Below are 25,096 nucleotides of genomic sequence, written 5' to 3' on the forward strand. Positions count from 1 at the left end.
GGGAGGAGAGGGGAGGAGAGGGGAGGAGAGGGGAGGAGGGGAGGGGAGGGGAGCGGGAGAGGGGAGGAGAGGAGAGGAGAGGAGAGGAGAGGAGAGGAGAGGAGAGGAGAGGAGAGGAGAGGAGAGGAGAGAACAGGGAAATGGGGACCAAAGATATATGGATGAACAAGGGAAGAAAAGCATGACGGGACATCACAAAAGATTTTGAGACTTAACATGTGAGGAGGAACAGAGAATCTGAGTGAAGAAAGTGGAGCCCAGAGCAAGAGGAAAAAATAAAAGCAAGAAAAGAAGATGTGGGAACTCAAAGAGGAAACTGGGAAGGGAGACAAAAGCGGCTGAAGGCATTTATGGCTATCTTCTACCTTTTTGTTCTGAACAGCAACTTAGACGTAGACTAATGGCTTTCACATCACCAAGCAAGACAAACAATTTTGTGGGAAATTTTGTATCAGTGCAGTGAAATGAACAAATATTTTTGGATACTTTCCCACCATCTTGTACTAATCTATTAACATGAGTGCCTCAAAACTGAAGCAGGTGCTTCTGAACAAATAAATATAACAAAAATTCCGTGCTTCACAGGAGCTAACTGGAGATAATCTGTGCAATGGGAAAAGCCATGAAACTGAATTCTTAGTTTCATTTATGCCAAAGGTTTCAAAACAGTCTCTTTAGTTCAAAGATCATGTTTTACAGAATCCAAAACAATTTCCCCCACAAAAATAATAAAAGCCTTCCCTTGGCAATAAAACCACATTTTTTTTTCTGAATGCCCAATGAGAATGCATGTTGGGAATCTTGATGTGCAAACACCAAATTATTTCTGTTTTCTCAAGCTATGTGTAAATGTTTTTCTCTTATGTATGCAGGCACAAGAGAGGAGCATTAATATACATATATGTGTGCGCTTCCATTTTGGCAGTGCATTCCTTCTGATAAAAAATGCCATTGCAAGTAACCACCCCAGATGGGGAAAAGGTCTGCTCATTTACACAAGGACTGTGGCTCAGCCACAGCTGGCATCCAGAAAGACACCGGCCAGAGAACAAACCGTAAGAGCTATTCCATGACCTGGCACAGAACCCAGTCACAGAATGTGAAACTGTGCTTAACTAAGACTTTCACACACTTCTGGGGCTATTCAGTTACTTATCATTGGAAATTTGGCTGTTGGGACAGGTGTTTACCTTTATGCATCAAGGTTGTACTTGGCATCTTGCTGAGGAAAACCAAGGGTTGAAATTATTCAACAGAAAAACAAACAGCTTTATTCCTGGGTAAAGGGGACATCCATGCAAGGATGATGAATTAGGCATCTCACTGCCACTGCTGCCGGTAACAGCTAGAAGCCAAACCTGCTAAGGCCAGTCAAAAAAAGTGCACTAAGCACTTGTCTGCATTGTCAGGCATGCAAATATCCATGGAAATTTGATCTGAGTTGTCAAGCCACTGACATTTCATGGACTAAAGCCCTTCGAATCATACAGAAATGTAGTGCATCTTCCTCAGAGGATTTTGGATCAGACCTTACTGAACACATCTGTAAAGATGGCCATCTACTTTGTTCTTTGGTAAGTTTCCTTCTCTCTGAGGTGTTTGTTTTAATAATTTAGCCAAATAGGTTCATGTACTGCTAAGTATGTTCTTTTCATGCAGCAGGACAGTCTCTGAGGATGCAGTTCAGGGAACCAACCCATTTACTATGAATCTCATTTATCTACCCTCATGCAGTGTACAGATTTCCTCAGATGCAGTATGGGCACTGAGACAGTTAACTACAAAGGTAACCCAGGTAGAGATGTAAGAAGCTTTCCAGAAAAGGAAACAAGTGCTCTCTCTACCTCCCCAACTTATTTAAAATGAATTGATACCTTTTTCTTTCCGGCTTCCAGCCTGAAAGAGAGGTGATTCAAATATAAAATTCAAACCTGAGCCTGAAATCATGCACCTCTTTTTAACCTTGACATGAAATTAAAGGTTTCATCTGATCAGGTTTTTAAAACTATGCAAGACCAAGCTCTGAAGCAGAAGCAGCAATGAACTGAATACACAGTTGTCCCCTGGGGGGTTGTTTTCTTTTTTTTTCATATCCACCCAGACAGAATAAATTGATAAGGGGTGAAAACACTTCAGAGGCTTGGGCTCTTCTCAAGGATGCTCAGGCTGCCTGAATATGAAATTTTACTGAAAATTCAAAATCGCCTTATTTTTCTCCTAGAGAGAGTTTCTTATTAAAAACTGACCTCCTTTAAAAATATTGCTTTTACTGATTTTCATATGAAAGATATCAGCTTAGTATACATTTCCGACTATACTATTGTTTTCTCAAGATGAATTAAGTCACAAGACGTATAAAAGCAAAGCTATAGAAATTAACTTGACCAAATTAAATTTAATTGAATTGCACAATTGCCAGTTCTAATTCAGTGCTATGTCAAGCGTCAAAGTAACACTGAAAACAGTCAAGACACCAAGCACCCTAAAGTTCACCTCAAAGTCCCAGCAGCTGTGCCATGTTTCTTACTGAGTACTTCCCATTGTCAACACAAACTGGTATCACTGATAGTAGCAGAGAAACTTAATTGTGCAAATTAGTTAAGAAAACCAGAACCGTATGTGTTTATTAACCAGGTTCAGAGCATAAACAAGTGAAGTTTCTTTAGTAGGAAGTAATTAAACTGAAACTGAGGTCAAAGACAACCTGTAGAAACAGCATTTTGTGGGGCATTGTCAAGTAAATGGAGTGAAAAAAAAAAAAAAAAAACTGAAAAAGGCCAGTAACCACATAATGATTGAGATTCAGTATCATCCCTTTGGCTATTAACTCCAGCTGTAACCTGAGTTTCTGATCAGAAGTGACATCGCCAATGCAAGTGTACAAATGCATGCAATTCTTGTCACATCTTTCGTGCTCTCTAGATTCTGACTGAAGTTCCAATGAAAAGCTGTGATAGTGGTAGATTTGGAATTTTTATCTAAACAAAGTATGATACACATGCAATTAAAAACAAAACCAACCACAAAAAAAACTTTGTAGAGCCTTCCCCTGTGCTATTCTTGACCAGTTCTATGCACGCCACATGACTTTTGCACTAATGGCACTATTTCATAAAGCTGTTGTCAAAGATATCTTAAAGAAAAGGAGGCAATCCAGTAGCAAATAAGTTTGAATCTGAATGTACTGTCTATATTAGAGGAGATGGTCCCAAAGGGAAGATACATTCAGCTGAAGGCTGGATGTCCAGATTGCAGAGTCAAGTTGTCAGATTTAGGAGGCTCTTGCAAGCCCAAATTTCCTAAAGAACCTAACACAAGGTCTTTATCAAATGTAGGAAAGACAACATTGTTGAGCTCATGTTCCCCCTTTAGAAGCTGCTGTTGCTTATCACTTTAATTGTCCGATGGCTGTGCTACGATGCAGCAGATGTCTAAAATCTGACAGGGTAAATAGGCATGGAGTAGTCATTTGGAGATCTCCTGAAAGATACTCTGATAAATATCCCATGGAGAATCCCCACACACCAGATATGATGAGCACGCAGGCTCTCTCTGCCTCCAGTTTCTAAGCACAGTCAAATACGAGATGCTAAGTTCTAAATGGCTAACGTTCAGCCCCGTAAACTGTGGTAAAGCACCAAACACAGCAGAACAAACACAATTCTGCAATGCAAGCCCCGTGCAGAGAATAGTTTAGGGAGTATGAACCAACCTGACAACATCTACAAAAATCCTATTAACAGCCCTGTAAAGGATGCAAGAAGTGGTAGTAAAGGCTTCATGATCTCCACTATGTGGTTTCTTGCCTTTATAAAGAACTGAGATACAGACCTTAATAAAGTCACTGTGTTAGTGAGGGTTCTGTGAAATAACTTTGCAGCTGGTCACCATGTGCTGACTTCTAGATGCTGTTCATTTTGTCAAGAAAACTGCACACATACTGGGGTAGGGAAGGATGGGCAGGCTAGATCAAATGTACGCCCTCTGCCTGTGGAGATGATTATAAGTAGGCTAATAAATCTGGAATTTGTTCACAAGTCTGCCCACCTATATCTGTAGAGAGCTGTAGCTGTGTCTTAGGTCAGGGTTATATAAGGAATAACCATCGATTCCCTAAGGATCTAATTCACCTCCCTGTAGAGAATCAGTGCACTAACTCTGTTTTACTTATGCCTATCCTTGATGGCTTACTGAATCAGTGACCCCGTGCTAGCTGCTTGCAAAAGGATGCACATCACGCTTGAAAGGTACATCTCACAGGGAATTCGCCAACATGCAACTGTGTCTTGGTCTAACCAATTTTATAAAGTGAATTAACATTATTTTACATGCTCTGTCTGTGGAGGGTCTAGAATTTATTTGAAACATATTTTCCCTCAGAAGAAAGACAGCAACAACAACAAAACCAATGTATTACTCCTCCTTTTCTCAAATTGTTTAAAAAGTAAAGGATGCTATAGTTAAAGCCTGTTTTTTATGGCATTTTCTGAGCCTGTAAAGTTTAGTAGGACCTAGGGAATACATTTTGTTACACCTTTGTCCTGGTTTCAGTTAGGACAGAGTTAATTTTCCTCCTAGTAGCTGGCAGGGTGTTATGTTTTGGATTAGAATGAGAAGAGCGCTGATAACATGCTGATGTTTTAATTGTTGTAGAGCAGTGCTTACACCAAGCCAAGGACTTTTCAGCCTCTCTCTGTCCTGCTAGCGAGCAGGCTAGGGATGCAGCAGGAGCTGGGAGGGGACAGACCCAGGACAGCTGACCCAAACTGGCAAAAGGGGTATTCCATACCATCTGACGTCATGCTGAACAATATATAGGGGTGGCTAGCCGGGGTGGAGAGGGGGGCCGGCTGCTCGGGGATAGGCTGGGCATCGGTCAACGGGTGGTGAGCAATTGCATTGTGCATCACTTATTTCGTACACATTATTACTATTAATACTATTATTATTATTATTATTGTTGTTATTCTTTTCCCTGTCTTAATAAACTGTCTTTATCTCAACTCACAGACTTCACTTTCCCGTTTCTCTCCCCCATCCCGGAGAGGGAGGGGGGAGGGTGAGCGAACGGCTGTGTGGTGTTTGACTGCCAGCCGGGCTAAACCACAACAACCTTATATTCTTTTTTTTTTTTTTTTTGTCACTGCCGGTGTGTCTCTATTACATTGATAGAAAAATATGTCCACTCTTTCTCTATTGCTAAACACTGTGCCTGTTCTATACATTGAAGTAACTGAGAGTGCCAAAAAGAAAGGTTTTTGTTACCATCAGACTAGCTCCAGGTCAGAGTAAGGAGGAAAAAAATCAGCCCAACTTTTCCCTTCCTTAAAGAACGCATGTGCTGCAATAATTCACAGCTTAATCCTTAGTTACCTGAATACCAGAAAGGGAACAGGCCCACTTTACACCTTACACCAAGGTGTGATCTGGGGTGCTCGCGTTGCCTTCATGGATCAGAGGGGGGTCCCTCTGGTGGCCAGCACAGAGATGCACGGTTCTGCGCAACTGGACGTGCAGTGGCTGCGCTGCAGGGATGTCGGCACTGCCCACTCCGTGTGGAAAACACGCTAATATCCTTGCCTCTCCCACCACCTGTTTAACAAGAAAGCATAGATCTAAACCTCCGGGCCAGGTGTACTGCAGCCCAGCCAGGAGTAAGGGAGTTCATGAAGGGGGAGGTTCTGGCAGGGCTCTGTGGCCCTCATCACACCGTGTACACCGGTGTTAGCAGCATGGGACCTTACAGCACCAGGACCAAGCTGGGAACCCACAGTTGGTAGATGTCCATGCCTGTGGCACAGGGCACCAGGATGCCCCCAAGAGCGTATGACACCCACCACCAGTGAGCCTAAGCTGCAAAGAGCAGTCTTGAGCACAAAAGTAGAATCCACACCTGTCCCACCAGGGTCCAAGCCCCATTCAACCCAGAGCTGGGAAGATTTTTTCTGGATTAACCACCCCCCTCTGCAAGAGAACTGATTCAGGACTTGCCTTTCCATGGGAGGGGAAAATGGGGAGACATCAACCTCCCCCAAAATGTGCCGGTAGTATGCAAGCAATGTAGTGCACCACAATCCATCTAAAATATAAGGAAAAATGCCTGACAATTTCATTTTATTTCATTTTAGCAGTGACAAGGCTGCCCAGGATGAGAGATCACAAGCTTTGTAAAATTCAGTTGTGAGTGTTTGGCTCAAGGCATCAGGGTAGCTTTAAATAGTCTTTTAGGACTGAGATCGCCAGTGAAAAAATCCTGAGTTGAATTAAGATCAAGCTCAAGCTTGCTTCCAAAAGCAGCCAAACCCCTGCCTCCAAGAAATTGACTTTCCACTATAAAGGGACAAGTGGTGCTGGGGATGCTCTGCCCTGCATTGTATTCCTTATGGCTTCAAAAGGCTGGAGTTTGCAGTATGCAGCTTGATGCTTCAAAAAGTAGAGGAAAATAAAAACTAATAATCCAATCCCTTACAGAGAAAACTGGCAATACAACAGTGACCTCATATGCCTCTGCTGAAGCCCTGTATGGGTAGCAAAAAAAAATCAAAACAGGAGAGAAACATACAATCTGAACTACAAAAGGAAACAACAAAAAACTTAAGGATAAGGAAAGATATCTTAAATGTGTGGGCGGGGAAATATATCTTAGGGAAAGAGAGCTGAGCAGATAATAATACTCTTTCATCTTTCCATCCTACTGTTTCCCTCCTCCTGTTCTCCCCTAAATAACTTGGGTGATCGGTCAATTAAATCCAACAGGCAGATGGAGGCCTTAGAAATATAAAGAAGCTAGAAATGTTAAAACAATCAAATAAACAAACTTACAAAAAACAACAGAAGGGAGGAAGAACCACTTGAGGAGAGCAAGTTTTGCAGTCCATGTGGAGAGAAACATTATAAATGCCCCATCAATGAGGGAGACAAGATGTTAACTGGAAGCTGGTCCTCTGCGGGCTCTTGATTCAGCCAATCCCCATAGATAGCAGTGTCAAATACAAGGATCTTTTGTGCACAGTGCTCAAGGAGCAAGCTATTATTTTGCTTTATGGAATATGTGCGTGTATTATGAAAAGCTCCTCAGTAGGAAAAATAAATCTCTGTATTGCAAAGAAAAAAGATGAGTGATGAAAAACATCTGTTCAAGATGCAGAAACCTAACCAGAATTAGATATTTGACCTCAATCGCCAAAACTCTGCTTCTATTTATGTCATGGCAAATCAGGTGTGCTAAAACTCCTTGTCCATGAGCCACAGGACTGCTAAGAGATTAAAGTGAATAGCGTATGAAATATGATTTGATAACAGTAGCAAATAAGTGCTGCAGAAATTAAGTAATCATGAATTTGTAATGCATTTTCAACTAAAGGAGCTATGCTTTCTTTTAACTAGAATGAGTGCTAGGTGAAAGTTCTGAGAAAAAGTGTGAGTAATATGGTGAAAATGAGTGCTTTTCTGTTTCTTCTAGAAAGTCACGATGTTTGCCTAAATACTAGCCTTCACTTTTGTCATCCAAGCAGCCATTCTTACCTCAAAAGTAGGTTGGTACTGAGAGACAGATTAAGCAAGGTGGCTATGCCCAGCCTGCAGGAGGAGTGGGATTTTCTTTGGAGGAGTGGTCCTAAAATGTATGATTGCCCTCTAAAGCAGCCTGCAGTTGACACAGCACAGAAGAAACCAATCCATCAGCAACAGACCCTACACTTTAAACTCTGTAAAGGACAAACAAATAGGCAAAGCTATTCCTTTCATCAAAGAAAATTATACTTATGGCCCATGACATGATATACTGCATGTTGACATAAATCTGTATGAATTGGGACAATATTGTGAGCTATTTGCTGGTCTTGGAGGTGGCTGAGGGAAAAGTAGCAATGCTCTTCTCCCCCCAACCCATGATTAACTAAAGCACTTCAGCCACAAGGAGATCTGATGATGCTTCACGGACGACAGTCTCACAGGGAATCAGGTCCCACAGGCAGAGAACAAAACGACGGAGGCTCTGGTATTACCACATCCGCGGGGCATTCTGGCAGCATGGCATTTCTCACTTCAGCGGTGAACTGTCACAATCAATAAATTACACAAACCATGAGTCTTGAACAATGAGATAATTAAGATTTATGATTGATGCAGACAAGAAAAGAGCAACACCACCTTTTTTTGATGACTTGTCTTCACACATAAGTGTATTGGAGGGTCATCTGTGGGTAGGGGAGTTATCTACAGAGACCCTATTTCCAGTCCCTTCTTGCTCCTGTATGCAAAGGAACTTTACACCTTATACTTCTCATTTTGTGTTGCAGAGGCTGATAGATAAATCTCACCCTTATTTTCAGCAACTAACCTGCACTCTTGTTAAGCAAATTTGATTGTTTACCCTACAATCAAGATTTCTGAATAAAAAATATATTCCTTTTAGCATCTGTGCAGTGACCTCAGTCCCAATTTATGTATTTCTGCCAACAAACAATCATTAATTTCTTGCATTTACAGTCAATATCTGATGTCATTCTGCCCCTTCTATGTTAGTATCTGACCTTGCCTTATTCCATTCAAAACAAAGTTGGCTTTTATGCTGCCTGTGTAGCAGCCTAATTTAAAGGAACACTAAATCAAGCAAAACATTAAAACATAAAACAAGACTTTAAGACATATATATATATAAAAACAAAAGTCAGAAAGAGTTCTTTCATAAACTTCAAAGAGTAGAAATGACCAGGTGTCTAAAACCCAGGAGGTCTCTGCAAGTGTCTTGCAGCTACCCAGCTGGTAGGTAGCAGACCAGGTGTTACCATGAGCAGATACATTTCCTGTGAAGTCACTGGAGGTTCGCTGTCTTAAGGTAACAGAAAACGTGGTTGTTAGTATTTGTTGAACCACTTTGTTTTAGTGCATTTCTACCGTCCCCACAAGTATTTTCCAATGGGGATCTTCACATGGGAGCATTATCTGTTCAAGGGGATGTGCAGGTTTTCTGAGCAATACATTTAGGGGGAGGGAAAAGCTTTTTCTCACTGTGATGATGCAGTGGAAGAAGTACTGAAGGAAACTCCCTACTCTTCAGGTGAAAGGTTAGTCCAATAAGTTCACTAAATAGCAAGAAATCTTTGAAAGGTTTTGTTTGCAGAGGATGGTCAAGATAATTTACATGCACAAAATGATAAATCACACACACACACAAAATCTGTTACCATTCGTTTCCAGCCATTCTAAATATGTTACTTACAAATACAAAATCTCATAATGGATATTCAAAACCTTTTGAGGGGTCTTTAATAACAAAAGTGAGTTTTAAAAAAGTTTCAAAATCATCTTCCTCACTGAGGAAATGGTTCAGAGTAACGAAACAGTTCAAAGCTGCCAGAGTATGAGAGATACGTCCTACAAGGCAGTAGGAGCTTGTATAAGCATATATGGATGTTACCCTTCTGATCTTCCTTATTTCATCCATATTGATTTTTTGCTGAGAAGTTAGAAGTAAGAATCATTTCTATTTTGTGGGAAGCTCAGATGAAAGTAAAGTGAACCCAGAAAAACACAGCATGATAAAATTCACGTGATGTAGCAAAAATTTCACCACCTGTGAAGTGTATGAAAAAGGACTCAAGGAGTTTGGGTTGGGAAAATGGGACATAAATGTCTACTAAGAAGGAAAATGATATGTCAAAAGATGACATTGTAATGCAAATCAGTCTACTAGCATAGCATTTTGGAGTTTGAAGTGAACTCACTTGCAGGATTTAGAGTGGAAAAGAAGATTTTTGAATGCAGGGCATACAGTGAAGTATGCAGCTACTGCTCAAAACTTAAACACTTTAAAGACTGTAACTTTAATATATACAGCTTTTAAACAAAGCTGGGCAGCCCTGACTTATGTTCTGTGGCATATCTCATTGCTTGGCTAAGGCACACATTAAGCAATTATGGGATTGTCACAAGTAATAAATTAGTGTTTTCTGTGTTTTCACTTCAAACAAGCACATTTGAAAATGACTTTAAAACATTAATTATGCAGAGAATAGCTATGAAGTTTCTTAAATAACAATCGCTTTTTGTTGCTGTTGTTTCTGGACAAAACATTTCTAAGTAAAAGTAAAATGAATATTTGTTTATAATTCCCTTGATTTTGGAGAGTTTCAGTTCTTTGAAGTTCTTCCTAGAATATGATTCATAATAGAATTACTGGGAAGGTTAAACCAAAAAGTGTTGCATGACATCCAGAACGATCTCTGTAATGTTTCTCCTCTTTCACTAGAATAACCTTTTGCATTTCAATACTACTGTCAGACAGCCACCTCTGCATTGAGGGATGAAAAATTTCAACATTTACAGGCTTGCTTCAATAAATAAAATGCACAACAAGGATACGGATGGATTTGTTTGAGACATATTTACTTCTTACAGTTCTTTGCTACACCTGCATCTATGCAGACCTGATATTCCTTTGGCCATTGTGTTATGTGCACCATATAGGTCCAGGACAAAAATTTAATGTGTTGATTACATTACACGTGGTGACTCAACAAAGCTGTTTACACTTTTGCAGATTGCTGTTCACAGAATTAATTAAAAAAAAACTAAATTTGCCTTTTTGCCCCCAGTCAAGGAGAAAACAAATGCTAATACTAGAATTTCTCCAGGGATGAGAAGTGCAGCCCTCGCAGTATTTCTGCTCCACAGACCTCACTACATGCTATTTGTTCCCATCATATAGGGCCACGGTAATATCTTCTGCAACAGAAAAGGTCCCTAGCTGCACTGTGCCAGGAGTGCTTGTAAGTGACATTCAGGAAAGCAGGAAGGACAGTTGGTAGAATCACTAGAGAGAGCACTCGGGGAAAGAGCATGGAGTGCTTCTCTCTGCGTGGCACTCACCTCCTTCGTGATGGATTAAGCCACACAAAGCAGATGATCAGAAGGATGGTAAATGACAATGAAAGATTCACAAAAGATGAAGGGTAAGGAGATTAATAAGCAATGCAATTTTAGAGGAGTCACAAGGTCAACTGGCAAGACTTCATGTGCACAATAATTAGCAGGGGGAAGAATAAATATCTCTGTCTTTTTTTTTTTTTTTTTCCCCTCTCCTCCCTCCCTCCCTGTTACTTTGGCCTTGGTACCATTTTGGATTTCACCCAACATCCACAGTAACAGCCCAAATTTACTGCATATATTGTAAAAGGAAGTGATAAAGCAGGAATAAATTATACAAATGAAGATACGAATCTATTTTTCTATGGCAACAAAGCTTCTGAAACTGGGACTGGCTAATACAGGTGTAAGACAGTGTTCGCTGTCTGTAACTGGTTCCAACTATACAACAGAGGATATACCCACAGGGACAGTTCGGTGTTACAGTGCTTGGTATTAATAATGAGTAACTTCCACGTCTTTCATTCCTTCTATTTGCCTGCCAAATAGTAGTCTGAAATCCTGAATTAGGCTCCACAGAAAGGGACATATAAGAGTCATTACATCTACGAAAACCCTGGTCTAAGCAAGGCCCTGGAGAAACATGGAAGGTAGTTGCCTAATTGCTAAGAGAAGAGAAGTTTCTAAATTAGGTGAGAATCTGCAGCCTTGAAACCTTATATGGGTAACTAGATTCCTAAGTCATCTCTTTCAGAAACAGAGCAGAGGTTCTAAAAATGTTTTAAATCACTATATTATTTTAAATCATATTATCAAGGGAAGGAAGCAGTATTCTTTATTGAATACCCTGTTAGACTACGTTGTATGTATTAGAAATTTCTCCAGAACAACAAGGGTGCAAACATTTATTTCACAAAGTCAGAACAATGTATTAACCACTCACTTCCAGGCTAATCTGGTAGGGGCACTAAACCCTTCCTATTAAAATATTTTACTCTGCATGAGGAAATTGAACGCACTGAAATAAAGAGTGACAGATTGGAAATACAAGTTAAACCAGTTCCCAGAGAAGACCTGGGATCCCATTCATACTCAAAAGACAGTATATGTATCTTATTTAATAAATGTCTTGCACAAAACACAAAAGACCTCAGGATTTGGGTCAGTATTGAAATCATCTTTCCTACTGGGTGAAATATGTACAGAAAGGAGGACAACTCTCCCTGATACAAGGTGTAGTCCTGCAGACATGCAGGAGGCCATCTTGGTAAACTGGACATATTCATGGTCAGTTGGAGAAGAAAAACTACAGTAGGTTTTGCTATGTGCGACTTCTATGAAGTCATTCAGTGCAGGCAAGAATAAGATTCCTTATCTTACAGGGGAACATTAGAGAAATATGGAAAACATATATTCATTTATAAACATTAGATACCTGTGAAATTATATTACTGGCAAACAACCAACTTAAAATCATTGGCATTTAGGGTTGAATTCTCAGGAATACTACATAGCAAGCAGGAACTCTGCTATTTTAGCTGTGAATGTGGCAGAAAAAACCACCACTGCTTTATCTCCTAGGACAAGGTGAACAGAGGATCCAGCAGAAGTTGGCAAGGTGGAAGAAGCAGGACAGGTTCCAGTTCACCACTGGTGGGTAATTCCCTGAAGAGTTTGCCTCAAAGGCACAGTTTGGATTAGTCTAACAGATGCTTCAGGTATATCAGGGCTAAAACACATTAAGAGTTGAGGCCGAGGTTTGCTCCCCCATTAGTATTTTACCCCCTCCCCAGCCTTGCAATGAGCAGAACCATGACATCCCAGTAAGCCTGGTACTAACTCTGACAGGAGCAGGACACAGAAATTGAAGAGGATTATATACAGGGATCAGACCAAACAAGGTGTATACCTCTCCAGAATGATCAATTTAAAACTTGGAAAGTGGTCAATGGGGATGCCCCCAAAAAGTAAAAAATAAGGGCACTGCTTTTACAAAGTAGTAAAGCAGTTTTAACAAATGGTGCATGTAGCAGCACTGAAGCAATTGATGACAGCTCTGTGGTGGACATACGGCAGAAAACCAGAACCACACTGTGAGAGTCTGAGTGGATGGATATAGCCAAATTTCTAGGTAAAACCTGTGTGATTCCTCAATGACAGAAGGAAAACAGGAAAATGAAGGCAAAAGAAATTTGGTCCAGCTTTATTTTGTCTGGAGGGTAAGAGCAGGTATGAACATTATCTATCGTGTGTGGAGAATCTTTAGTTGTATAGAAAGAAACAAGGAGGTGAAGAAAAAATGAGGTGATAAATGTTCAGGATGTAGATGGCCAAGACATGACCCATCATTTTCCCCATTTTGATTCCCAATTAAAAACTGCCCGGTATTTATTTGAGCTCCTCTGTTCTATAATGAAGGTAAAACAACAAGCAGTTATGAGGACTAAATGAGAGAAAACAAGCAATTTATTCTTGTAAGAACCTTAGCAAAAATAAATAAATAAATAAATAAATAAAATAAAAATAATGGAAAACACACGGGACACTAGAAGTTAAAAGACCATACTGGTTCGAGAACAAAGGGATATAAGGTGGCCTTTGGTTTATTTTAAAAGAAACAAAGAAGTTTTTTAACCAGTGGAGATGTGATTGATGATCTGGGACAATCTTCTGATAAAAATAGTGGAAGTAAGAACCTATCTCACTTCAAGAAGGCACCCAGAATGTTTCTGAAAGGGTTGAAATGTTGTGATTGCTGCAGCAAAATTGTTTCAATTGCCCAGGAAATCAGACATTTTCACTCCAACATTCTTACTATCAAACCTGCATCGAGCATTAAACTAACAGGTCCTTCAAGAGCTATGGCAGGAAGACAGGGCCACGTGCAAGCTGGGGAGTGATTCCTCTCCTGAATTTCACATCTGGTGACTCTGACATCTTAAGTCACCTCCCTGTTTAAGGAGAACGATGGTGCTGAGTTGCTCAGTGCACTTAACCATCCTCTTCTGAAACAGGAAGGGAATAGGCACATGTGATCTTTCCTTCAAACTCAACATATTCTGAGTTTGAGGGAAGACAGAAACATAGAATGAGAAAAGGAAAGGGGAAAGGAGTCCTCCATCTCCCTTCCATTTTGTGTTTTTTTCTATTTTTCCTTTTTTTTTTTTCTGACTGTAAAGCAACATCAGAAAGAGGGTCTGTTTTCCCAGTGAATGGTTTCATTTCTAGTGATGCTTTTCACGTTTAAAATTAGGAAACAGTATTTTATATTGTGGGAATTAAAGAAAGCAGAATGACTGGGATTTATGGGCCAGTCTTTTACACTCTTGCAGCTCAGTGGTAATTGTAAAGAAGCCACACATACTGTGACAAACAGAAATATCTCTAGGGTGTTCATCTGTCAAACAATTTCATTCACATCTCATCTGCCTTCTGAATGAGATATGAAAATGAGTCTGCTACATTACTTCTGCTGTCAAAGGAGAGGATGGATTCAGTTCCCTTTAAAGTGACAGTGTACTTTTTACAGTCTTTGTCTGAAGAGTGAGCACACAGAGTTTGACTTTATCTGCAGGGAATTAACTTTATCCCGTGTGTAGAGAACAAGGAGATATGTCCAAAAGACTTTCAGATGTGGTTCATTGGACCTAACGTAATAAGTACATAAATATATAAATAAAATTAAACATTTAATTTTCAGCTCTTGTCTGCCTTTTTGAAGTTTCCTGGCTCAATTCATTGTGAAAGGCATCTGAATGACAGCTCTGCCTGGGAAGAGGCAAGGTCCCAGCACTCCCTGAGCAATTGTTTTAACCAGGAAATTAGGATTCAGCAGTTTACAGAGGGAGGGAAGGTAGAGACTTCAATGTGTTTGAGGATGAGGAAGAGTTAGGAAGCAGCTGTGAGAAAGATTTGCCCATTTCACTTACAGAAGTAACTACAAAGCCATCACTCTCCAGACAGACTGAACTAGTGACCTGGAAATGAGAAACAAACCATCTCCTTGCCCTCTGCCAAAAATTCACTCAGTCTTTACATTTACTTATTTATTTTCTGTAATAATTTATCTTTCAAATCATTATTTAGCCATCAAAGCTCCTGTGAGCTCATCATCTCCAAAATAATCTTTAATGCCAAGCAGAAGTAATGAAGCAGACAGATCTGTTTATAACAACCACACATCTACCAGTCTCCCATTTCCATTGCCATAACTCTGACGTGTCCCATTTCTACCCCTTCACACTTTCCACCTCTTATATTTTGTGTATTCAGCCCCTCGTTCTGCAAACCAGGACCTGCTCAGAGCAAGGATCTTCCTAACGTGCTGTATTCATACGTACCATGAACAAGTATGCAGAAAGGGGTACCTCCCGCAGTGAATTCACAGTGACAGCTTTGTGACAGTGCCTGTTGTAGAGACATCTATACGCTGAAGGTGTCAGAGGTAATGACAATTCTGCTCTGTCTGAGCATTCATGGACATGTGAATTGGGGCAACAAGCAGAGACAAGAGACTGGAGAGCAGCACAGAAGTTCCTGAGCTAAAAGAGCCAAAAAATGGAAAGTGTAAAGACCAGTATCGATCAAGCAGACTGAGTCAGAATCTGCTCATGAAATGTGTTTGCTTGCTAATAAATCTTGCGACGATACTTTCTCCATCCCTTCTGTAGTAGATAGCTGTGCTACTGCTTATCAAAGAATGAGATAAAGAAAACAGCAAAGAGCATGAGCATGCACTCAGTGAAGACAGTATTCTCTTGAGAGACAGTTGTCTGGGTAACAGCCTTGTTCCCGGAATTATTTGTGCATTTTTAGCCATTTTTCAGTACAATATAGTGGTGTGGACCACAGTTCAGGACAACCCTCTCCCAAAAGATCTTCTTTTATCTTCACAGTACTGGTTTATATTAATTTGTTCATAAATGCTGTATCAATCAGCAGCTCAAAATGTCATAGTCTTGTTCAATGAAATCAGTGAAAGCCATTGTGACTACTATGATTTGTGCAGCATCCAGTGCAGTGAATGTGCTTCAGGTATGACAGACCTTCACTGACATGGTGAGAGGAACATCTTGCTTCCAAGATCTCAAATGGCTTCAGCAGATGTGCTGAGAAATTCAGTTCTGTCAAAACAGATGCAGATCTGAGCACCCAGAGGAAAGCACCTGGCATCTTAGAAGTCTTAGTTCTACAGAGAGCTTGAGTTCTGAACAGCAGTTTTCTGGGTCATACAGCTGATTTTCATAGAATCATAGAATGTTTAAGGTGCCTTCAGATGCCATTTAGATGCCTAAGTCTTTCTGCTAATCTGAAATGATTCTGTTTTCAGAGGCATTTAGGCTCTCATTGTGTGGGCTCATTAGGATCTGATTATCACATTCTGGAGTCATGAAAATTGCTTTGAAAAAGTATTATTTTGAAAACACTCATGACCTTGTACACTCCTCCCCTTTCTCCAGCCTTTCAAATGCTTAGGGAAACACAGTTTTCAAAATGCACCTGAAGGACAGCTTCTATTTTCAAGTTTATTACAGCAATATAATATTAATGCAACACATAGGGACTGCAAAAAAAAACAGGTTGACATTCATGGCAATATTCACATTAAAAAAAAAAAAGACATGAAGGAAGAGTTTCCTAGGACATGCTGCTGCATGCTTTGTTGGTGAGTAAGCATAGGAGCAGCGGCACAGGTTCATTTACCAGGGCTCTCCAACACACCCAGAAACCTTTGGATTGAGGTTGTTCCTCCTAATACAGACTTTAAGTAACATTTTATCATGTGTTTACATAGCACATTATGGACCAATGACAAACCTTTGCCCAAGGGAACCTGTAGTTTCAGAGATGCAGCCAAATACTAATTAAACCGAAATGTAGAATTTATTTGCCAGTACAAGTCTCCTCTGCAGTAGATCTTTGCATGTGCCCATTATTGCTGCACAAAAGACACAAAGTCCCTGGTGTTCAGAGCGCTCATCAATTAAAAAACAGATTAAAACTTCAACATTATTACAGAAAATGAAGGAATCACAGACCTTTAGGTCTTTGGGCTCCAAAATGTTTAATTTAAAAAACCAAGAGGACTATCTCTGCAACAATGTTATATTACTATATTTATTACCTTCTCTGTCTCTACAGTAACAACTTTTTCTATAACCATAGATCTCAAACTACTCACATTACTATGATGATATAATTTGTAACGTTTAGCCATAGGGTAAGCATAATTTCTTTTATGAATTGCATACTTATGTTCATTACAGTAAATTCTTTCTCTGAAAAACTTTTTTATATTTTACCAGTATACCTGCAGTTCATCGACATTCCGAAAATATAAGCCAAATTGTCTGTCTCAAATTATTAAACCTCTTATTTGAAATTTCTTCTGTAAGTGGAAATAATGATATCTAATGATTATGTAATAACAACTATGCTGGGTTTAAGTATAAAATACATATTTTGAACTGTGAGCATATATCTTAGAAGTGCTCTATTCTCTGAGGAATCCTTACCCTTCTTACTATGCTTAGATAATTTAAGATTTTATGAAAAACACTTAATATTTAATTAACATTTGTTTGTTTGAAGACAAGAATCCTAAAACCATGAACTAACTGTAATTAGGCTGGTACCATCAGCCTGTCCAAACACGTGGCTGAGAATAACAGAATAGCTCACTCCCTTACGAGCTATTTGTTACAATGGGCTGTTAACAGTGAAACCTATAGAAAAACATTTAACTATCACCACTACTCCTAATCTTCAGAAACATTTAAACATCAAAAGAGAGAACTTTATCCTATAGTCTCAAAATGTTAATCAAATAAGGACTGCAGCAAATGAATCTGAAATACGCGTTGCCATAGGGGCTTCTCTGTGCTGTTGAAAGTGCTTCACAGCCCAGGGTCAAGCAGAGCTGTGAAGAGCAGGCTCTCCAGAGGATGAGCTCTAGAACAGAGACGGGAGCTGCACTTTGGACAAAACCTGAACTTCCTGAGGATGCCTAAATTCCCAGGTACTGACACAGGGGCTGATGGATGGTGTGCACAGCAGAGGTGATGACAGAAGTGCTCTTCTTCCACTTAGTCCTCACCTGACAATATTGCACTTAAGGAACACCACAGATGCTTTCCTAAGGTAACAAATCGCCATACAGGTCAATTCCAAGCTAAACAAAACTAAAAAGCAGACAGATTTTTCTATTTAAAGTAAAACCCAAATAATCTATTGACTGCTTTTTATGTAATCACATGTTAAGCACACCACTGGATGAACACATCCCTAATTCAGGCATTAACAGCCATTAACAGCAAAGTAGTTCAGAGGTTCGACCAAAAATAACATTTGGTGAGGCATGCCAGAAGACTTAGAAAGCAAATGCTGTCACTGGAGCTGTGACTTGATTTTTTCATGTGTGATTAATATTCATGGGGAACAATGGTAAGAAGCTTTTGTTAAAAGAACAGTTCAAAGACTAGAAAGTTTTTCTTTCAAAAGAATGACAGGTTCAGGTTCTTACACGTGCCAACATGAAGAAGGCCTAGCTCTTACAGTTAAAGGTCAAATGAATGTGCAGCTTCACTCATGCTGTGTGATTTCTAAAGGTAAATACATGCATTCAGAAGGGAAAACAAGGCAATAAGCTGTTAGTTGTACTTTGGTTGGAACCAGAACTTGCCAAAGATGACTCCTACCCTTTGTATCATTTGATTTTAATGTAAAATAAATAAATAAATAAATAAATAATACATATAACTATGAATGTAGCAACATTTAATTCCATAATTCAAGGCTCTAGTTATGCCGATGCACTGTTCCAAGCGCTGAAAATAACACGATGACAGTGTTGCTGTTTCAAGAGGGTGCAATCTAAATAGCTACACCAAAAAGGAAGAGTAAAACCTACAAACACAAGACTGAGAATGGAGGCAGAGAGACTTCAGCAGTGTCCAAAGCCTGCAATATAAACCAGGAAGAAAACATCTCTTTTTGAACTCTCACCTGCAAGGAGGGAGAGGAACAAAATTATAGGCTCTTAACCAGAAAGAAAAACTGATAATCATCATATAGGCATAAAATGATGCAGGCCCTAGTAGTGTAACAAATTGCTTATCACTGGTTGCAAGAACTGCGAAGTTGGATTCTTTACTTTTTTTTTTTGCCTGAAGGTGAACATATTTTCATACTGATATATGTAACTTTGTATATTCAAAATTACGTGTATATAACAAAGTCCTCCTTCAGCTCAGACTTTGGAAAGGATTCTGAAAGAAAGTGTGGAGAGGAAATCAGGTTCTGAAGAGGTTAACAATTTAAAAACATTTGAGCAGATAAACTCCTCATCCCAATCAATGACAAGCACTTCTACTGCAAATGTAATTGAAATATCCCTCAGTTTGACCACCAGTACATTTCCACCTCCAAATCAAACTGCATCTACCATGGGACAGGAGCACAGTTTCCAGACAAATAGCGTACAGATGATAAATTGTAATTCATTGCCTGTTCATTCCATCATGTCACCACTTGCAAACTTGAAACTCAATATTGTAGTGGTTCAGTATTTTGAATATAGCTATCTAAGATTACTTACCACAAAGTAAATCTGATTATTTGCTATGTACGTCACAACTGCTTCTGATTTTCAGTTTCATGGAGGCTGCTTATTTACTGGAATGTACAGTAACTTTCAGAGAGGTTTAATCCAACCCATAATACCTAAAAGTAATTTTACTTGGCTGTGGAAGTACCACTTCAGAAACTGTTCTTCACTGAGATTCAGCTCCTTACCCTCTTGATCCCCCCAAAGCAGAAGAGGTTAATGATGCCAACTTTGCTAGCTGATCATTTTCCTTTTCTTAAAGCCTTATCTGTAATAAAGATTCATCTGCAATTACTGTCTCTGTTCTAAGCCTTGCATAGAGAATAGTTTCTAGATTTCATCTAATAAAAAGTCAACATAAAATAACTAAGCAGTCTTGGGAGCAGGGACTGGACCGGGACTCAAACTTCCCCTACTGCTTGCTAATCTACAATTATTAGACTCCATACATTGTCATAGTCAGTGGAGCACAGTGTGCAAGACAGAGTGATTTTCTACAGGTCCATGGTTAGCAGATGCAGGAAAGGTAACGTATATTAGAACTAGCTGAAGCCAGACAGAAAAGTGAGCCAGTCTCTCCTACCTCCCAGGCAACCTCACCAGCAAGCAATAATATATTAGAAAGGTAGACAGTGGCCCTCATCTGGTGTTTGTGGTTTTAGTGAAAATAACTGAAAATAACTTTTCCAGGCTTTTCACTTGGAAGAGATGCAGGGCTGCAGATCTCAAATGGACAGAAGTAACTCATTTCCAGAGCAGCACAGGAGAACAGGAGGACCTCTCTCCTCAGCAGAGCTGACTAGGACATTCTTCCATGCAGTGGCTGTTCTGGACCTCGCTCAGATTTGCTCCTTTCACAGTGATTGGGTCTCCTACAGGGCACATATTGTTAACTCATTGAAGTGTTCAACTTTTAAGCTCTGAAGTCCATCCCTGGTTCCACTTTTCACAGTTCTTGGGCAAAACCCAGCTCCCAGGCTGTAGGACCAGTTCACAATGGGGATTCGATTGCCCAAACCAATGAAAACCTGCTCCTGTTCATGTGGGAAGGCATGGATACTGTTCATTCCAGTGTTGCTGCAGACTAGATGTTACAGAGGTACAAAAATAACTACATAAAGATGTGAAACAGTTTATTAACATTGAGATATCACATGACAGAAGTTGAATTGAATCATCTTCTGACCTGCAATATGCTAGCAATGCTTTATGACCTGAAAGATTTTTCTATTTATACAAGTTTATACTGTGGCCCTACAGTGTATTTTGAGCTCATACTGGTCAGGTTGTTTTTATGCTTTGGGCCTTGTATGCGCTTGCAGCAAAGAGGCAAGAAATAGGACAGGTAACAAAGGAAAAATAAAAACACAGTACTTCACAGTTATGGGGTCTATAAATGTATTTATGATGGAGGTGCCAAACAAGACTGTATGTGAACTATGACATTCACCTGCTTTGTCCTGCTGGTTGAAAGCTTTCCTTCAGGCAAATCCAATGTAGTTAAAAGTTAACAAATTAAGGATGTAAAAGAAGTGGAGCCCCTTAATTATCTGTAGGGGCTTTTTTTTTTTTTTTTTTTAGGAACAGCTGTAGCATGCATCTCTTCCATGCTGCCTACTCTTTCCTTCCAACAAGTTAAGCATACAGAGGAGTATTTGTGAAGATAAGACACACAGCAGCAGAATCTCAGCAGGTGTAAATTTGTAATGATCCTTTCAAACCCAAGAAAGTTTTAAGCTCATTTTGATGAAAAGTACCAACGAAATACAGAATTATACTGAACTCTTCAGGGTTTGGAATGTGCTCCTAAAAACTCAGTCATTGTTCTGCTGATGGCTGTTCTGCCTGAATAGGTTTTCCCGTTGGCCTCAGATACAGAGACAAGAAAGAAAGAGATCAAATTGCCTTTCCATCTAACAGCTCCTAAAGAGGTGTTGAAACAGGCAACTACATAAATAAGGAAATGAGATGCTGCTTTTCTCTGACTGCTAGAAAAAAAAGACTTGGATTAATTCAGGCCTGACAGGGAACGTAAGTCTACTGCACCTCAGAAAGAGTCTGGTGTCTTTGTCTAAAAACTGAAATCACCAGATGGGGTCAGCTCCCTGACAGTAAGAAGTACTTCCCACATTGGAAAGAAAAGTAACAGAAGAGACAAAGAATGCAGGATTGCTGTGAGATATCTCCTCAAGGTATTGCTCTTTAAGCACATTATAGTAAAAGAAAAACAAATTAATAAATGATGGGCAGTGAAATAAATGCCATGAGACTTCTGATACATTCTGAGTGCCTGCATACCAATTCAGTGTGCGTTACCATCAACCATGTAATAATCTCCCACTATTTCTTTGTCCTATAGCATCCACCAAATGTTTCAAATGAAAATCCATAGTTGTTATGGACTGCATTATCCAAAGGAACAGTCTTTGTCCTAATTAATACCCAAATTCTGTACAAAAGTTCAGAACAGTCTTGAGTACAACTACTGTACCAAAAGATGTTTCCACTTCTTGAAATATGACATTCCAGGTCTGTGCTCACATAACATTGAAAACTTGTGTTAAACCTGCTACCTTGCAATTTTCTGTTTTCTCCTGCTTTTTCCATCGTGAATATGGAACGCACTCTATTTTTTCATATTTTCCCTGTCATTTATGATTCTGTGAATGTATATCTCAGTCATTTCTTTTGCAACGTAGAGCATCTTTTTCCAAACTGAATAATGCTGTACAGTATTCAAACTGTAGGAAAGTCACAGGTATATAGCACAGAATAATGGTGTTTTCTGTCTGGTTCTGTTTCCTTCCCAGTCACTCTTATCTTCTCAAATCTACAAAAACTGTTTTATTTTTTCCTGATTTTGTATAGGTGGACTTATCTACCTCCTCAGTCTGCTCATCCACATTTCATTTCCAGCTATCCCTGGACTTAACTTGATGATTTCTCACCTACTTATCCAATATCAATCTATCCTTCTGCAGCTCCTCTCATACATCTTTAATTTTATTTTTAAAACATCTGAAAAATATCTGTAACATCAGCAGATGGTATCACATTACTATCAACTTCTGTAGAGACAGTTTATGGATTTGTTGAGCACAGATCCTAATAGAAGACATTGGAAACTTCTGTTATTTGTAAAACCTTATTTAGCGTGCATAACCCATGGCTGATCAGATCACCCCTATGTTTGACAACTCCTCTTGAGTATTCAAAAATACAACCACAAGACATGGCCTCCGTACACAAATATATGGCATTTTTTTCCAATATATCATGTTCATCCACATATGTACTGCTAGAATAGCTGTTATGACCTGTAAAGGAGGCAAATAACCATCTATCTAGATCAGCCCCATAAAACCGTTTAAAAAAATGATAACGTTACATGCCCAGTTCTCAGATAATGGAAAAATTTTAAATGATAAACTATATATGGCAACTAATAGTTCAGTTATCACATTCCTCAATAGGGCATTACTAAAAAGCAAACCCTGAACAGAAAAGAATCTTAAGCAGATATATCTATAGCTCTTACTTTTTGTGTGATAATCTTACATTGATCTTACCCCCCATTTACTTCCATTAAATTACTCATGGAATAAAGCACTCTTTATCCTGAACAAGAGAATCACAACCTTGTGCTTAATAGGGTTCATGTCTGTACAATACCAGGCTTATTTATGCTCTCAACTCTTTAATAGCAGAAATGGCACTTTGTGATTTTTCTGAGCTCTGTCTTTGGCCTTAATTATTTATTACCTGGAGTTTCTTTTTAGAACAAGGTAACAAGCAGGAGGTTTGTGTTTGATGCTCAAAGTCAGCAATACTTGCTTGCTCCTACTGGCAAGAAGGGAGAGTCAGGGAATCTAAAAAAAACCCACAACCCAAAATTGGAAATTGGGGGGTGGGACACCTGTCAGCTTGTTTCTATCAGACTTCAACCTTATTGAGGGTCTAATCAGCCATGGCAGATTGATTAGGGTAATAAGTTACATCTTTGTTATATGAGGCAGGCTTAGTATTTCCCTAGCTAGCCTTTTGTGCCTTTGCAAACCTCTTTCTATGGAAAATAAAGTCACAGTGCAGCAACCACAGAGTGAAAACAGTGCATGTGAGTTTGGAGGCTACTGCAGCAAGGGCCAGCATGGAGGTCTGATTACATGAAGCACCAGGAGGTGAGCGAGCAAAAAAAATGTAAGATAGCTACATGCATTCTCCATCCCTGTCCATACTTGTTTTGTGAAGGATGGTGAACAGCTGTGAGAGTGAAGACACTAGTATCTAGTAGTGCTTCACATGGTGAGAGACTAGGATTTATTCAGCTACATGAACAGGCTGTGCCTATTAGCAACAAGAGCTGCTAGAGAAAAATGTCTTGAAGCTTATGAAGGGTCCAGTACATTTACACATAAAAAGAAAATAATTTGAATGTGCTCTTTGCCATTGGAATTCTTCCTTGGTTCTACAATATTTTCAATACATGCAAACACTTTGCAATATTTACAATACATGCAAATTTACAGTGCCCCCAAAATTGAGAGGAACTTACCCGTGTGTCTACCTCAGTAAGAGAATTTTCCACAGCACTTTTCTTCAGAGAAGTCACATCCCAGACACTGAACTCCAGCAAATTATACTTTTCCACAAAGACATTTTAAAGGCATAAATGGTGATTAGGCAACAGTTTCCCATAAGAAGTGAATGAGATTTGGTACCCTATTTCACTTTGCACTTTTAAATATTGTATCAAATTTCTGTCCACGAAAAGAGATAAATTAACTAAGACCTTGATGTGGTGGTTTGCATCCTTATGGACAGCTAAACTCTACCACGCCATGCTCTCATTGCTCCTCCTCAAGGAAAAACTATGCTGAAAAAGGGTTCAAGGGTTGAGATAAAGACAGGGAGATCACTCACCAATTATTGTCATAGACAAAACAGACTCAGCACAGGGAAATAAAGATTTATTGCCTACGACTAAGAGACCAGAGCAGCGAGAAACTAAAAGGAAACTAAAACCTCCTTCCCCCCATCCCTCCTGTCCTACATCTTCCCTCGCATGGTGCAGGGGAACAGGGGCTGTGGTCAGTCCCTGACGCTTCGTCACTGCTGCTCCTTCACAGACACACTCTGCCCCTGCTCCACATGGGGTCCCTCCCACGGGATGCCGTCCTTCCCAAACTGAGCCTGCAGGAGCTGCCCACAGGCAGCAGCTCTTCAAGAACTGCTCCCACATGGGTCCATACCATGGGGTCCATCTCCCAGGAGCAAGCTGTTCCAGCACGGGTCCTCCACAGACAGCAGCTCCCCCCAGACCCCCCGCTCCCGCATGGGCTCTTCTCCACGGGCTGCAGCTCCGGCCCGGGGCCTGCTCCTGCAGGGGCTCTCCATGGGCTGCAGCCTCCTCCAGGCCCCATCCACCTGCTCCACCAGGGGCTCCTCCACGGGCTGCAGCATGTAGATCTGCTCCATGTAGGACCCATGGGATGCAGGGGGACAGCCTGCTCCACCAGGGGCCTCTCCACAAGCTGCAGGGGAACTGCCGCTGTGTGCCTGGAGCACCTCCTGCCCTCCTGCTGCACTCACCTTGGGGGCTGCAGGGCTGATTCTCACTCCTCG

The 25,096-nt window shown here is 40.1% G+C and overlaps 1 protein-coding gene and 1 long non-coding RNA gene across 3 annotated transcripts in view; one reads left to right on the forward strand and one right to left on the reverse strand.

Moving 5' to 3' along the window:
• LRFN2 (leucine rich repeat and fibronectin type III domain containing 2) overlaps positions 1-25,096 on the reverse strand; it is a 228,541-nt gene that overhangs the window by 170,022 nt on the left and 33,423 nt on the right. The window lies entirely within an intron of this gene.
• Positions 15,031-25,096, forward strand: part of LOC121068042 — a 39,913-nt gene continuing 29,847 nt past the window's right edge. Inside the window, exons 1-2 of the long non-coding RNA XR_005818573.1 lie at positions 15,031-15,994; positions 22,222-22,225. This is a non-coding gene — a long non-coding RNA (uncharacterized LOC121068042). The remainder of the gene's footprint in view (positions 15,995-22,221; positions 22,226-25,096) is intronic.

The sequence above is a fragment of the Cygnus olor genome, chromosome 3 (genome assembly GCF_009769625.2).
Source record: "Cygnus olor isolate bCygOlo1 chromosome 3, bCygOlo1.pri.v2, whole genome shotgun sequence".
Lineage (NCBI taxonomy): Eukaryota > Metazoa > Chordata > Aves > Anseriformes > Anatidae > Cygnus > Cygnus olor.